Raw genomic sequence first — 16,873 nt, forward strand, 5'->3', positions numbered from 1 at the left:
GGGTCTCAAGGCGCTGGGGGTGAGGGTGCTGCTACCGATCGAAGAGTCAGGTCTTGAGAAGTCTTCTGAAGGCCAGTAGTTCTTGGGTCTGCCGTAGGTTGGTGGGGAGGGTGTTCCCAGTCTTAGCGGCGAGGTGGAAGAAGGATCCGGCGGTAGTTCTTCGGATGTGGGGGACTGTGGCGAGGGCGGCGGAGCAGAGCTTGCGGGTAGGGGTGTAGAAGCGGAGTCATCTGTTGAGGTACGCTGGGCCGGCATTGTGGAGGGTCTTGTGTGCGTGGATGAGGAGCTTGAAAGTTATCCTCTTGTTGACTGGGAGCCAGTGTAGGTCTCAGGTGGGGTGTGATGTGGCTGCGGCAGAGTGATGTCGAGGATCAGTCGTGCCAAGGCGTTCTGGATGCGTTGCAGCCGTCTCAGGAGCTTGGTTGAAGTTCCTGCATAGAGGGTGTTTCCGTAGTCCAGCCTGCTGGTGATAAGGGCCTGGGTGACTGTTCTTCTCGTTTCTGTGGGGATCCACTTGAAGATCCTGCAGACCATTCGGAGGGTGTTGAAGCAGGATGCAGAGAAGTCTTTGACCTGCTTAGACATGGAGAGGGTGGAGTCGAGGATGACCCCCCAGGTTGCGTGCGTGGTCGGTGGGTGTCGGGGCTGTTACCAGTGATGTCTGCCACCAGGAGTCGTCCCAGGCTGAAGGGGTGGAACCGAGGATGAGGACCTCCGTCTTGTCCGAGTTCAGCTTCAGTCAGCTGTTCTTCATCCATTCGGCGACAGCCTTCATTCCTTCGTGAAGGTTGGTTTTGGCGGTGTGGGGGTCTCTGGTGAGGGAGATGATCAGCTGGGTGTCGTCGGCCTATGAGATGATGTTGAGGTCATGCTGTCGGGCGAGGGGTGCCTAGTAGATGTTGAACAACATTGGGCTCAGGGAGGAGCCCTGGGGTACGCCGCAGATGATGATCTCGTGGCGGTGGAGCGGAGGGGTGGGAGGCGGACGCACTGAGTTCTGCCAGGAAGGAAGGATGTGGTCCAGTCCAGGGCCTTCTCTTGGACTGGGATGGGTCCAGGATGTTGCTGTCCTCGAGGTAGCCGGTCAGTTGTTTGACGATTATCTCGGTGACCTTCGCCGTGAACGGGAGCAGGGAGATAGGACGGAAGTTCTTGAGCTCCTTGGGGTCCGTCTTGGGCTTCTTGAGTAAGGCATTGAGCTCGGTGTGCTTCCAGCTCTCCGGGAAGGTTACTGCCTCGAAGGAGATGTTGATAGCTTTCCAGAGATGGGGGGGCCGATGATTGTGCTGGCTGTGTTGAAGATGTGGTGTGGGCATGGGTCAGACGGGGATCCGGAATGGACTGAGTTTATGATCTTGATGATGATGGTGTCGTCGTCGTTGGACCAGGCGATCAGGCGGTTGGTGGTCGCGCGAGTGGAGCTCTTGGTGGTTGGCGGGGCATTGAAGCTGTTGTGGATGTCGGCGATCTTGCAGTAGAAGGTGGCCAGTGAGTCGCACAGGTGCTGCGAAGGGGGGATGTCGTTGGTGTTGGAGCTGGGGATGGAGAGTTCCTTCACAATGCTGAAGAGCTCTTTGCTGTTGTGTGCGTTGTTATCCAGGCGGTCCTTGAAAGCGGTCCTCTTGGCGGTTCTGATAAGTTGATGGTGTCTGCGGGTGGCGTTCTTGAGGGCCGTGGTGATCGTTCGCGGAGCCAGTTCTTCTCCAATTTCCGGCATGTACGCTTGGAGGCCTGGAGGTCTTCAGAGAACCAGGTGGCTTTCTTGCTGGTGTGGCTGTTGGAGGATGTCTTGAGCGGAGCGAGAGTGTTGGCGCAGTCGTCTATACACTGTCGGAGGTTGAGGGCGGCGGTGTTAGGTTCGGTGGGGTCGGCTGGTGGGCTCTGGGCGAGGGTGGTGGCTAGCTGGTGCATCGTGGGCTTCCTGAAGGTGAAATGGACGCAGCGGTGGTCTGTCCAGTGGGGTTCGGTGGTGTGGTTGAAGGAGACGTGGGGGCTTGTGGAGAAGAGGGGGTTAAGCGTGTGACCTGCAGCGTGGGTGGGTGCTGTCACAAGCTGTCAGTCAGCAAGCCACCGGGACAGCAAGCAACCGGATACCATATTAGGTGATCAGCGGCGCTTTATGAATCCTGATTGATTGAAGTGCCCCAGATGTGATTAGCTCTGCAATTAATATATTGCATAATGTCCGTTTAAAATATAACTTGCACAACAAATATTTCCTCACTGCCACCAATTTGTGCCATGTTGCTTCAGCTGCATCTCTGCCCGATGGTATATAATGGTCACTAGCCTGTGCGCTGATGTCTCTTTTTAGGTCTCGGCCTAGCGATACACTGCGCAGCAGTGTTCGCGCAGCCAGAGTCCTTTTGTCCGGGTTTTCAAAATGGACCTGGAAATTCCACACGCTTGTCCGTGTTCATTTCCTTTGGTCAATTTTGATTGAGCTTTGCTTGCGTGTTGTATTTTAACAGAGCACGAAATAGGCCATAGGCGGTCGCGTAGCTCCGCCCATGGCCTATTGGTGTCTGTTACGTGCACCAAAGCCCATATGTTTTCAGTGGAGAAGCGTGGCTCAGTGGTTAGAGGCGGCAGCTGAGATCGGCCGTGGACCAGGGTTCGATCCCCCGCCTCGGCGGGTCTCGGGCTCAAAATTCCACGGACTCGACAATTCTCGCTCTGGTGCCTACTCGACTCACGGGGTCACACTCTGCGACTCTGGGCAATAGCTTGCTTAATCTCCACTACGGCCCCTCGCGGCGGGATGCCTGGCTTTCACCTTGTGGATACCCTGCCGGGGTATCTCACAGGGGAATACCAGGACGGGTTCCCTAAGCAAGCGCCTTGAGACCTCTGGGTGATTCGTGCGCTATATAAGTCGAAATACATTTACATTTATACATTTACATTTATCGTGCCCAGACACAGGCGCAATAATTGAAAACATATGTTCGCAGTGGCGCGTGCACCACTCGCTGGCTTTTTTTTTTTTTTTTTTACAATAGCAGGGAACATACTCGCTGTTTTTGTATTCTCACACCTTAGACACAGTCACTGTGTGAGAGATTTATACACTCTAGAGCCCACACAGGCTGCTTGAACGAGGGTTTCACAACTTCGACCCAAGACTTTTTTTTTCTGTAAAAACAAACTTTTGATCTTTCACATTGAGCGTCAATAGTTGCCGGCTAACTCGCAATTAATTATTAAAACTCCATCCACTCTTGCGGGATCTTCTTTTAAATGTGCCCACCCGTCCAGCAACAGATACATCATTATATTTGCTAAAAGTACCGTCCGGTGATTTAGCGCTTGGCTATTGCAGTTTGCCTCCAAGCACTGTATAAAAACAACTCGCCATGCCCGCGGCATTATTTTGCTAATTTCGGCTTTAAAATGCCATCTCTAGCTTGTTGTGGCCCCTCCCCTCAGACTGCACGGACAGCAGCCGCCCAGCTCTGGTATGTGCTGGCCCGGGGCTGCTGGCTAACCGGTCACATCAGTAGCTCGCAGCCAGGCTGAGGCAGATAATGACGAGTAAACACGGTCACTCTCCAGGACAGATGATGGGGAGATTTTGGCAGACATTGCATGCTAGCGGGGGCCCCGTGGATACAAATGCGGGGTACAGCAGGGGCTGTATTGCAAGGGTGGGTGGGAACATTTCAAAAGGTCAAATGAGAACTACTCTTTTTTTAAACTTTTTTTGGGGGGGCTTCTGGCCCTCTAGAAGTGCATTTTTGCTCTGTTTTTCATGGTGATCCACATTAGAAAATGAAACCTTTATAAGTATGAGCTGAATATATTTCCACCTGACCCCTTTCTGTGGCACAGCTCAGAAAGCGCATTTAAAAAAAAATGTATTTAATGTGTGCGTGCCAATAATATGTATGGTCGGATGTCGCACACCACTGTGGGGAGGAGGCAGTTTAAAACCAAACTGGGCTGGGGTGTTTAAACACAGCAACTGGTGCCTTCACACTGTATATGCGCAGGGAGGCTGAACAAACATTGAGCGGTGGGTGATTAAAGGGACAGGAAAATGCATGTGTGAAAGGCATTTGGAAAAACTTTAGGGATTTAATAAAAAACGAATGCAACTCCACCGTCCCCCTGCCCCCCACCACCACCCCCCGAGCCCTCCCCTCTTGTGCCCAAATCAAGGAAGCAATTAAGACAGACTCAGTTAAGAGTGAACCTCAAGCTGAACCATTCTGTGGGGAGGTGAGACAATGCGATTGGTGATTAGGAGTGCAGCACTATAAAAGTGAGTGGGCGTGGCCTGAATTTGTCACCTCCGTCGTGAAAATACCAGTGTGCAGTAATCTTACTCTTACAGTATAGGTCCAAGGTGTGATGGTTGTCACGAGTGAGACCTGGGGCGTGAGTCCTTGAGTGAGTTACCACTGGTGACGCTGAGCAGCGGCTGAGAACATCACAAGACCCGACAAGTGGAGGGCGTTGGGTTCAACTTCCCACGAGTGCTGCAGGCTTGTCTGCCACAAATTCACATTTAAATGAAGGGCGATTAAATGCAAATAGTGGGCATTTACAGGCAAACAGGAGCCAACGTTTAAGTTTAAGTGAAAACTATAGGCATTTGGGGCTAATGAGTAGGTTCACTGTAGTCATTCGATTTACCTTCGAACGATGGGTAAAATGCCAGTATAACGTTTTAGGCCTAATTACCCATCTGCTTCTTGTGAAACACATTGGCATTTTTTGGGATCAGTTATTTTCTTTACAATTCTAGATAGACAGTTTTAACCTTGGAGACACTTATGTAAAATGCACTTTGAATGATAAGAGCAAGAAACTCCAGCGAAACGTTTCACTTTTTTTTTTTTTTTGTACTGAGCCCTGAAAATGGAACTGTGGATTTCAGGGAAAGTGCAAGTTAGTTTGCAACCCTACAAATGGGGGTGGGGTCGCACACTACTCACACACCAGCGGGATCGCCCCTAAGGACTGTGGTAAGTGTAGTTTGTGTTCCGCGATGCATCTTCTTTCGATTCTCTGCTATCTTCGCTATCTTCGCCATCCCTGTACACATGTTTCGGGGTATTTACCCCTCATCAGCAGGGATTAGGCCGTGTTCTGGGGTTGCCGGTGGCTGTCAAATATTGCCAGGTTTAGTACCACTCAGGCGTGCAGGTGCGGGGTCCCAGGCTCGTCAGCCAACTGCTCGAGGGAGCTTTAACATTACAAATGGGGGTGGGGTCGCACACTACTCACACACCAGCTGGCTGCTCTTTGGTTTAGGGCGGATGGCAGCAGGGGCGGGGCACACAATGGGACGATTGCATATGGAAGAACATCTCGGGACATTTATTACTATATATACTTCACTTTTAAACCAAACAGTGGCACTCAAGGCAAAGCCACTCTGCGCAGTGCCACTCTGCTCCACACAATGCCACTCCACGCCGCTGCACTTCATACAACTGCACGCCACCCCGTGCAACGCCACTCTACACAGCGCCACTCCAAGCAGTGGTGCTCACGCCATTGGCACTCTACACAGCGCCACTTCATGCAACGCCACTCCGCTCAACTCATTGCAGCGCCACTCTGCTCTACACAATGCCACTCCATGCCGCTGCACTCCACACAACTTGTGCAACTACACGCAACACCACTCCATGCAGCACCACTCCATGCAGCGCCATTCACCACAATTCCACTCCACGCAAAACTACTCTACACAACGCCACTCGACACAAGGCCACTCCATGCAAAGGCACTCCACACCGCTGCACTCCACTCCGTGCAACAACACTCTACAAATCGTCACTCAACGCAACCCCACTCCAAGCACTGACACTTCACGCAACGCCAGTCAGCTCCACACAACACCACTGCACGCAACGCTACTCTTCTACAACCTTGATAGCTCTAGCTACACATTCCTTAAGTTCACTCTCACTTTACTTTAGTCACTCATACTTTCTTTAACCTCACTATCTCTTAATACCATAATTCTTTACCAATAAACAACCTACAACATAATTACATTACACAAATACAGTCTACACCACACACAAATAAACTTATAACCGATAAAAAAAATTACGTATTTCCACTACACAACACATAGACACTACACCAAAAAACAAAACACATATGTATAAATCACTACCATTTACAATGTCAAGAGCTTTAACTCAAAAAATTCCGAGACCTATTGCATTGAAAATGCTTGTTTGTTGTTGCTCCTAATAGATGTGTCTCCGAGCTTGCTCTGTGTTTCACTGACCAAATGTCCTCCATTTAAACCAAATATTTCATCCAAACGGTTCTGGGTTTAAACACTGCTACAGTGCCCCAATCAGATTTCTACATCGGATCTTCACAACGGCATGTGGTGTCTTAGATAGACTGATCACACCACAGCATGTGATTTCTATTTCTTGATGCATATGGAGGCAGTCAGGGAATCGGAGTTATTTTTGGTATGTGAACTGCAGGGCCACACTAAAGTTTACCGCTTCTTCCACTAGTAGGTCCACTGCGAGGTAATGACCGACTAAGAGGTCGCCTTTCAAAAACATAACTTGAAAGGAAGGAGAAATCTCTTCTTCGAGGATGCTATCTCTTTCCTGCACCGTTCATTGTCACTATGCTGTTCCGATAAGACCAGCCCGTCATTGTTCTCTGAGCCTATTATGCAGCAGCAGTAGATCCAGCCTAAACATTTGCTCCATCTGCCGATCCAGCACAGGTCAAGGTGTACTGTAAGGCCATGTTGGACATCTTTGACATCTCTGAGCTACTCCGAAGGGTGGACGGTCTACTCCAGCTTGGCAGTTCTGACTTTAATGCCTCCCGATTCTGCTTCCATAGGCAATGGCCTCTGCACATACAAAGAAGAGAGAACACTGGCGTGATCACCTGCCTTCCAGGTGAATTCCATAATGCTCCCTCCAGACAATGCTTTCAGTTTTTACTGGTACTGCACACCTAAGTATGCTAAAATTATCATGGGAGCACAAGGGAAGGTCAGAACTTGCCTTGAGGAACACATCATAGAGCGCTGACATTTTCCTGTATGGGGGAGGTATTTGGCACATGGGCAAATCGAAGGCATCCAGCCTAACACTAGATGGCAGGAGTGTGCAGAGCATGTGAATCCACTCCACTCCACTACATGCTACAAACCGATAATTACAGGGTAACAATCTGCATCTTCATTCTTACTTTGATGCTCTTCTTTATCTTAACTTACAAAATGCTAGTAATCTTAATACCTCTCAAGGAAGGGAACATCCCTGACTCCTTTGGGACCGACAACAGAGCAAGTGTCCATCTTTACCACAGTGGTACATAAAGCTGCCAAAACTCTGGAACTGACTTTGCCTTTCGAGGTACCAAAATGACATTTTGACAGAAATCTTGCAAACTGTTCCAGCTGCAGAGACCTTATGCCTGATTAAGAGTTTGGCAGACAGGATTACTCTGTCACAAATATGACAGATATCCTTTCTGCCAAATTACAATTAATTATTTGCTATTGAACTTGTAATAAAGTGAATAGGATATCAGTCACTGTTACGGAGTATCCCATCCACAAAACTCAAAACCCAGGCCCTTTGTTCATATTTAAAGAGGCACTACTGGAACCAGTTTTGGATGGCTGCAGACCACAGACCTATTGCCAGCTGCCACAGGCCAGCTGTCAGTGCCCCAAAATGTTTGTTCCCACCAGAGAGTCTGATGGTTTAGGTTTTGTCTTACAAACTAAGCCCCAATGTTTTCCCCTGAGCTCCTCCTGTCAAGAAGTTTAAGTAACTGGTTGCCATGGGTGGAAAGGTTTAGGCATCAGGCAGCCTCATTCTCCTTATAGTGACATCCACATGCCTGGTAGGATGCTATTTCCACACCTTATGGTAATTGGATAAATTAGCAATTGTTAGCCCAACAGACCCCCACGAAGAAGCCATCTTCCCATTTGGACAATCATGCCTTGGGCGCTTCAAAACAGATCCTGAAGTACTCCCATGAATTCCACAGATTCCAGATAAATTCCTGGAACCTCCTGAGGCACAGCCGGGAGTAGACTGTATTTAGCACATTTTCACTGCTTTTAATCTTGAAAATTTGTTTTTAAAACTCACTCACCTCCCCCCCCTGACACACGATTACAGTGTGCAGGCACCCTTCAGGTTGGAAAACGAGCGCTGGAAAGGGCGAAATCGTCATTCCTAATCACCCGCCATTTCCCACGCTGAGATTGGGACACGCCCACCTCGAGGCCACGCCCCCTGCAAGCTCTGCAAAGGCGCGCTGAATCACTAGCGCGACAGATAAATTCCTGGAACCTCCTGAGGCACAGCCGGGAGTAGACTGTATTTAGCGCATTTTCACTGCTTTTAATCTTAAAAATTTGTTTTTAAAACTCACTCACCTCCCCACCCTGACACACGATTACAGTGTGCAGGCACCCTTCAGGTTGGAAAACGAGCGCTGGAAAGGGCGAAATCGTCATTCCTAATCACCCGCCATTTCCCACGCCGAGATTGGGACACGCCCACCTCGAGGTCACGCCCCCTGCAAGCTCTACAAAGGCGCGCTGAATCACTAGCGCGACAGATAAATTCCTGGAACCTCCTGAGGCACAGCCGGGAGTAGACTGTATTTAGCGCATTTTCACTGCTTTTAATCTTTAAAATTTGTTTTAAAACTCACTCACCTCCCCACCCTGACACACGATTACAGTGTGCAGGCACCCTTCAGGTTGGAAAACGAGCGTTGGAAAGGGCGAAATCGTCATTCCTAATCACACGCCATTTCCCACGCCGAGATTGGCACACGCCCACCTCGAGGCCACGCCCCCTGTACCCACCCCCCCACTATAAACATGTACATCTACCGGAGGCGCAGCGGACGAGCGCAGCGGGCGCGATGATTGCGCGCCAAAGGCGCGCATAAGGCAAGCTCGTCTGCGCTCGTCCGCGCCGAGCCCGCGCCTAGGGCCATAACCCCTGCATTACAGCTACCAGAGCCCAGGCACTATAGTGCGGAAACTCTGTATAGCCTCAGGCCCCCTGTTCTGGTTTGCACTCAGCTTCCCTATTGCGCTGATCTTCTACCACAAGCTTGCCCTAAATGTAAGTGTGCCCTCAAACCCAAACCCCCCGCCGAGTTAAACCATGACTTCCATATGTTCCTACTGAACTGTCGCTCTCTGCCGAAACATAAGGCTGAAATTGCACTTTTGATAGAGGAGTATACGCCAGACATATTGTTTCTGACAGAAACCTGGCTTACCTCTGAGTCCGACCCCGCCTTAGCCGTCGCCTTCCCTCCAGGCTTTCAAATTATGTGGCAAGATCGACCGAAAGGGAGGGGAGGAGGCCTAGCTATTATCTATAAGGAACGATTTCAATGTCGAGTCACCTTTGAAACGATCCCAGACTGTGAGAGCCTTACTTTTGACATCGATCTCTCTCCTAATAGCTGCTTCTCAGGCACTCTTATTTACCGCCCCCCTGGCCCCTCTAAGCAGTTCCATGAGTGCCTACCTACGAGCCTGGCGGAACGTGCTAGCACCTCGTCCAACTTCACCCTGCTAGGTGATTTTAATCTTCATTTCGATTCCTCCTCAGACCACACAGCCATTACCCTGGCTGACTACTTGGCAGCATTACAACTCACCCAGCACGTGAAGACCCCCACACATATCAAGGGTCACCTGCTAGACCCTATTTTTAGCAACTGCATTGACCTTGTAGCCGGGCCACCAATCCCACTGCCTTGGACAGACCACTCACTGGTCCCCTTTGATTGGACCTCACTTAAGCCCCCTCCGACTGGACCCACCACAAGGGTCATGCGAGCCTGGTCTCGCCTCTCAATTGACGACTGGTCTATTAAACTTGCCATCAGCCACCCCCCTTATAATGAAGACCCTTTCATCAAAAAGTGAATAAGATCTACTCCGCTTTCCCCCCTAGGGACATCACTTTCTCAGCCCAGCCCAATGAAGCCTCAATCTTTCCCCCACCGCAATCTCTAACCACCCTGACCCATTTCCCCTCCCTAGACCTTGCAACCCTTGAATCCATAGCCCGAAAAGTTAAGTCCGGATCCCCCGATGATCCAGCCCCTCCAGACATCATAATGGCAGCCTCACAGTTCATTCTGCCAACCATTAGGGATGTCTTAAATGCATCCATTATAGCCAGCATTGTCCCACCCGCCTGGAAGCAGGCCATGGTCAGATCATTATTGAAGAAATCCAACTTAGATCCGACTGACCTTGGTAATTACCGGCCCATCTCCCTGCTCCCATGGGTGAGTAAGCTTCTGGAAAAATATATAAATCTCCAACTGGTAAACTTTATAGAAGAGCAACAATTACTAGATCCCACCCAGACGGGCTTCAGACCCAAACATGGGACAGAGACCGCCCTTCTTATGGTCACAGAGGAGTCCAGAAAGATCCTGGACCAAGGAGGATCAGTGGCAGTGATCCTCCTTGACCTCAGTGCGGCATTTGACACGGTCAGCCATGACATCTTGCTGCACCGCATTTCCAACGCCGGCATCAGGGACAAAGCCTGGCTGTGGTTCAAATCCTTTCCAGAGGATAGACACTTCCGAGTCTTCGAGGGCGAGTCTGTGTCCACCTGTAGACCTTTAAAGTGCGGTGTTCCTCAAGGCTCCTCTTTGAGCCCCGCACTGTTCAACATATACATGAGGCCACTGGCTGAGGTCGTCCGCCCTTTTGGGATTAAGATCATCTCCTATGCGTACGACACGCAGCTGGTGGTCTCACTGGCGCAGGAGGCTAACATGCTTGCGTCAGGCGGTCTCAAAGAATGCCTAGACAAGGTCAAGGGCTGGATGTCCTCAACATTCCTCAAATTGAATGGGGACAAAACGGAGCTGATGCTCCTAGGTTCCTCTGATCCCCGCCTCCCCAACTCTCTGTGGCCCCCCTGTCTAGGCCTTCCTCCAACCCCAAAAAACAACATCAAGAGCCTTGGGGTTTGGTTGGACAGATCCTTATCATTTAGCACCCAGGCCACAAAACTCTCAGCCACCCGTTTTGGACTCATGAGGATGTTAAATAAAATCTTCCCTCTCCTTCCCATGGAGGCAAAACAAGTGGCTGTACAGGGTTTAATACAATCACGCCTAGACTTCAACAACGTGCTTTACCTCGGTGCCCCAGAATATACCATACGTAGACTCCAGATAGTACAGAACTGCGCAGCACGCCTGCTGCTCGAGATCCCTCGCAGACAATCGGTGAGGGCTGGGTTGGTCAGCCTTCATTGGCTACCAGTGCGCCAGAGAATTCTGTTTAAGGCCATGTGCATTGCACATCAGGCCTTCTGGGACACGGGCCCCTAGGATTAGCCGGGACCTAATTACCCACTACCTTCCCAGCAGAAACCTCCGCTCCAGCCAGACTTTTCTGGCTATGACACCTAGAATAAAAAGATCCAGATCTGGCGGCAGAACGTTTGCCTACAACGCATCCATGGCCTGGAACAACCTTCCCCTGCATCTGAGAGCCAATTCCAATCTCCCCACCTTCCGTAAACAGTTGAAAACTTTCCTCTTTAACCCGCCCCACTAATCCCAGCTAGCCTCCCTCGTAGGTTCCTGGTTTATTTTTAGCGCTTGGACGCCTTCGGGCAGCAATTCGCGCTCTATAAATCCACATCCATTTCCATTTCCACAGATGCCGCAGCCAGGTTCATGGGTACTACTACCATCACAATTTGCTGCCAAGCCTGGATACTTTCTTCTGACTTCTCAAACGATATCAAGGTCATTCTGATGGACCTGTCTTTCGATAGTGAGAGTTTTTTTTTCTCTTGGTGAGATGCCCTCATCTCCCTCGAATGTTTAACGCATTGTAGGTCTGCAGCTTACTTTCTTTAACGGGAGACGATGTAACCTTGCGGCTAGAGCGGTCGACCTCGGACCTGAGGAACCGGGTTTGAGTCTCGGTAACAACGCTCAACATCCTGTGTTTCTGGGCAAATCACTTAATCTCCCTTTGCCTAACAGTGCTCTGATACCCGATGTCTCATGTCTTGTTCGCGCTATATAAAACTCTTTTTAAAAAAATAAATAAATAAATAAAATAAAATAAAAAAAAGTGGTTTTACCAGACTATTTCATCAGCAATACAAGAAATTCCAGGCTGATTTCAGAACTCCGAAGAGGGAACCCTCTGAACTGGTAGAGACACTTCAAAAGATGATACCACTCCTTTCATAAACTATGGGTCAACATCATCAGCAGAGCCACTCCCTACTGTGTTCTGCTGGCTTTGATGATGCCTCAAACATCCCATCTTTTTTTCAATGTACATATTTATTTTTATGCCATCTTCCATGAGGCTTAGACACACTCCCTTTTCCATCAGTTGGGAGATGATCGTGTGACGATACGGTCGTCCTGTGGAGCTCCACGGTCTAAGTCCTTCCGTCTTGTGCCTTCCTCCGGTCTGCCCCACCTCTACCACTTTTATCCTGGTGTACCTTTAGCAGAGCCCTTGATTTGAGAGGTGGAGGTCCTGGTGAACAATGAAGCTTTAAAAGTGGTGCCTCTGGAAAAAAAGCAGTGTCCAAAGAAGGACAGAGGTCTGAGACACATTCTGCATTTCTCACTTCTGAACTTGTTCATTCAGCTGCTGTTACTGAGCCAAGCCTTTATGATTCTCAGTAGGGGGATTGACTGGCATCCTTGGAGCTTAAGGACTCCTACTGCCATCTCTCCCACCAAATATTAGTTATTTGAGGTTTGCTGTGTGGTCTCAGTGCTATCCGTTCATATTCTTTCCATTCGGACTGACAACTGCATTTTGAGTTTTCAGGAAAGTTAGACAGTTGTGATTCTGCACTGAGTCAGGATTCCATGCTTTTCCAAATTTGAACAACTGGCTGTTGATGGCAGAGCCACCTGGGCTGGAACATCTTTGGTGTACGGCGACTGTTTGCCACAGCTTGGGCATTAACATGAAAATCCAGAAGACCTACTTCACTGCAACAGAGATTGACCTTCATAGGTGTCGTGCTGGGCGAGACCTATAAGGTCTTTCCACCTCCTTCTCAGAAGATGATTCATATTTGGGAGAGGATTTCGATATTTCTGACTCTGACACATGTCTGACACATGTCCTCGACCTACTGGCCTTGCGTCTGCACAGAGTTGTGCATCTGGTGATTCTTCAAGCCAGCTGGCAATTGAGGACTGCGGGAGCAGTGGCTCCTCTACCAAGGGCCCCTCTTGACTCAGCTGTAGATACTCCAGTCTGACCATTTGAAACTGAACTGTTGAGTGGGCCTCTCCAAACTGGACATTGGTCATCTATTCAGTCGGTTGCAAGTGCAGGCTACTCTGGTCAAGGATGTCTTCTTGCTTGGCTAGGGCACCCATCTAGCTGACGCAACACAGTGAGGTCTGTGGTCTGCACTAGAGTAGCGCCTGCATATAAACTGGAGATGCAGGTAGTCTGCATTGCTGTGAAGGCATTTCACCCTTTCATCTGAGGGGACGCCATTCAGATTCTGTAGGTAACTCTGCCTCTATTTTTATTTGTTTAACTTTGTTTTTATTGATTTTACAACAAGTTTACAGTGCATTATTTTGGTTTCTTTGCTTTGATCAACATTGTTAAGACAAGACAGATCATGGCTTTACAGAAATGGTTGGCTCAGTATCAACAATCACGCCGGCCGATATTAACTGTTATAGTGTTCTTTGTCCAGCAATTGGTTTGACATCATAGTGTACTGTTTTCAACTTACTTAATGCTTAGTCAGTAACATAACATAAAAACCTAACAACCTACACCTGGAACACTTACAATGAACTTCTACATGCCCTCTTGTGTCGCACCCGCAAGTCCCCCCAACCCATGCATGCGACCCAACACACCATTTCGTCTATGGATCTTGTTTACGTAGTCGTCCATTCCCCCTGGTACATAATAAATACCAGGCATATGGTTTACCCTGCAGTGTGAGGGCTAAGTATATATACCTAAGAAGGGAGGCCACCATTGCATGTTTGAGCCCATGCAGTGATCGCTACCTTACATTCCCTACGTTATAGGCCATCTTCACTCGCATGCCCGTTGTCTATTGCAGGCATTCTGTAACTCTACCTCTATTACGGCAGAACCTAACCTAGGGTGTTGTGGGGGTCATGAAACTTAAGTTGGAAATCTATTTGCCTGTGGAATTGGGCACCGTGACTTGGGATTTTCCCAATGGTGGCCTCTCTGGCAGGTTCCCTCAATGTGAGAGTGGACACAGTCTCCTTCATTCGAAACCAATGAGCGGGAACTGCATCATAAGTAATGGAAGTACTCCTTTTCAGATTGGGGAGTCCATCAGGGGATCTCTATGCCACAGCCTAGGACGGGAAGTGGCCTAGGTTTTGTGACCCAAACTTACCTCAATGGTTCCTGCGAGAATGGCTTTAGGTACAGATGTTCTCAGTGCTTGCTGTATGTGTTCCTATTGATTCTTCTTTTATTGGAAGCTGTGCGGGTGGATCATGCATAACTGATCCTGAAGTTTTGGAACGGGAAAGAAGAATATAGTATGCTTGTCTGTTTGTGCTCAGCATTCAGTAACCTCTTCTCTCCTGTGCAGGGAGAACCGGTCACAGCAGGATGGCCCAATCCTCCACCCTACTGCCAGAATGCTGAGACCTTTTTGTCTTCCTAAAAAAGTGGCAGACATTACTTTAGCTGTCAGAAAACCGGTTTTAAACTCCATTTCTATGGGTTGCTGGAACAGATTTGTGCAGCGATGTGAACAGTTGGCTTAGATCTCTTTAAACTGCAGCTTTGTTACTTTTTTGCATTTCACACAGTCTTTTTCACAGGAGCTTGGCTGCTGTCCAGTATTACCAGACTGCTCTGTTGGCTTTGATGTGCCTCTCTGATCAGCCTTTGTTTTAGTATCCTAGTGGCTAAACAGTCTGCCTGACTGCCTTTCTTCCATTCTGCTCATTGCTCCTCAGTGGAATCTTAATCTTGTGTTGAATTCTTTAATGGCAATTCCTTTCAAGTTGATGGACAAGTGCCCTATTCCACATCTGAGTTTGAATGCCATGTTGTCGGTTGTAATCACTTCAGCTTGTAGGGTTGGAGAACTTCAAGCCCTCTGTTTGCTGCCCATTTGCAGTTTATATCTGGATAAGTTGATCCCCCTGTACTTGCCAGCCTTCTTGTCTAAAGTGCTTTCAGCTTTTTGTATATCCTAGTCTACAAGCCTTCCACCCCACTTTTGTCCTCCTCCTTCCCCCATCCCTCCACCCCCCCCTCCCCACCGAAAAAAATAATGTTTGCCTAGATGGAATCCTAGACTGGCAGCCTCCTATTACACCAACCATACCCAACTGGGCCGAGTGGATGACCAGCTCTTTGTGGACTTTTCCTAATCTATGTAAGGCAAGATAATGACCAAATACGCCATTTCACGCTGGGTCTTTCTGTGCATCAAGATCTGCTACTAGGGTGACCAACGTCCGTAAATTTCATGGACAGTCCGTAATTCTCACCTCCTGTCTGTTGTCCGTGATAATATCTTTAACGGGCGTCAATTGTCCATAATTTTGATGATTTTAGGTGACAGCCAGTGATGTTGTGCCTTTTACTCTCCGAAACTACCAAGGATTGGTTTGAAAGCTATAAGCCAATCCTATTTATTTATTTATTCATTTGTAGAATGCATGGTTACACCACCGGTGTGTCCCCGCGCTGATATGCATGCTCTGGGGGGCGGTAGCTGTCATCCACCTATGATGCTACGCTGTGCAGAACTAACTGACCTGTAACCCTATCCGACTTGCCTAAACAGCCATGGGGCAGATTTACAAGCCCCTTGCGACACATTTACGCCGCCGTTGCGTCTATTCTGTGACGCAGCGGCGGCGTAAACCATGCTCCATGTTGCGCCGCATTTACAACGTGACACATCTAGGGAGATGCGTCAAGTTGTAAAGCCCTGCGCCACATGAAATCTGTATAAGGTTTCATGTGGGCATTCCGGCACAGGGTGGGCGTTCCCTCGCAGGTACGCCTCATAAAAATGACGCAGTGAAATCTACAAGATTTCACTGAGTCACTTTTACGGCCATGCTGCGCCAAAACCCTGCGCCTGCTTGAAGCAGGCGCAAGGAGTGATACAGCATGTTAGGCACAGGGCGTCCGAGCCTTGCGGAGCCGCGTCGCCAGCAATGCGTCTCCTTTACGCCGGGGATGCGACACTCATCTACCCATCCGTGCGCCACGGCGCGCCGCATTGTAATGCGGCGCATCAGTGGTGGCACACATGTAGTTTTGCGTGTCGCAAGTGTACTGGCGCATCCGTGCTGATTTGCAGAGATGCGCCAGATCTTGTAAATCATGTTTTTAGCTGTCTTCGGAAACTGCTTTCGCATGGTTCTGTGCTTAGATTTAGCGGTAGGTCGTTCCACATTTTGGCTGCATGGTACCTGAATAAGTGCGCTCCCATTCTTGCTCTGAATATTCTCGATACAGTAACCAGTGCAATATCCATAGACCTTAAGTTCCGTCCTGGGATGTATTGGGTTATTAAATGTTGCAGGTTTCTAGGGCTTTTCTTTGATAGAATACTGTGGCAGTGGCACATTGCCTTAAAAGCGACTCTCCTTTCTACTGGGAGCCAGTGTAAAGCTGTCAGTGCCTTCTTTGTATTCACTCTTCTCAGAAGGCCCAGTACCATTCGCGCCGCCGCATTCTGTACTCTTTGTAATTTGGCAAGTCCCATTTTAGTAGCACCAAGATATAGTACATGGCCATAATCTAATTGGGAAGTAATTACCGCATGTACTATTGTTTTCCGGGCTTTTGGTGGTAATAGATCTAGGACCTTCCTCA

General features: G+C 49.0%; 1 protein-coding gene across 3 annotated transcripts in view; it reads left to right on the forward strand.

Moving 5' to 3' along the window:
- Window positions 1-16,873, forward strand: part of TMEM209 (transmembrane protein 209) — a 310,927-nt gene that overhangs the window by 146,323 nt on the left and 147,731 nt on the right. The window lies entirely within an intron of this gene.

This window comes from Lissotriton helveticus, chromosome 1_1 (genome assembly GCF_964261635.1).
Source record: "Lissotriton helveticus chromosome 1_1, aLisHel1.1, whole genome shotgun sequence".
NCBI lineage: Eukaryota > Metazoa > Chordata > Amphibia > Caudata > Salamandridae > Lissotriton > Lissotriton helveticus.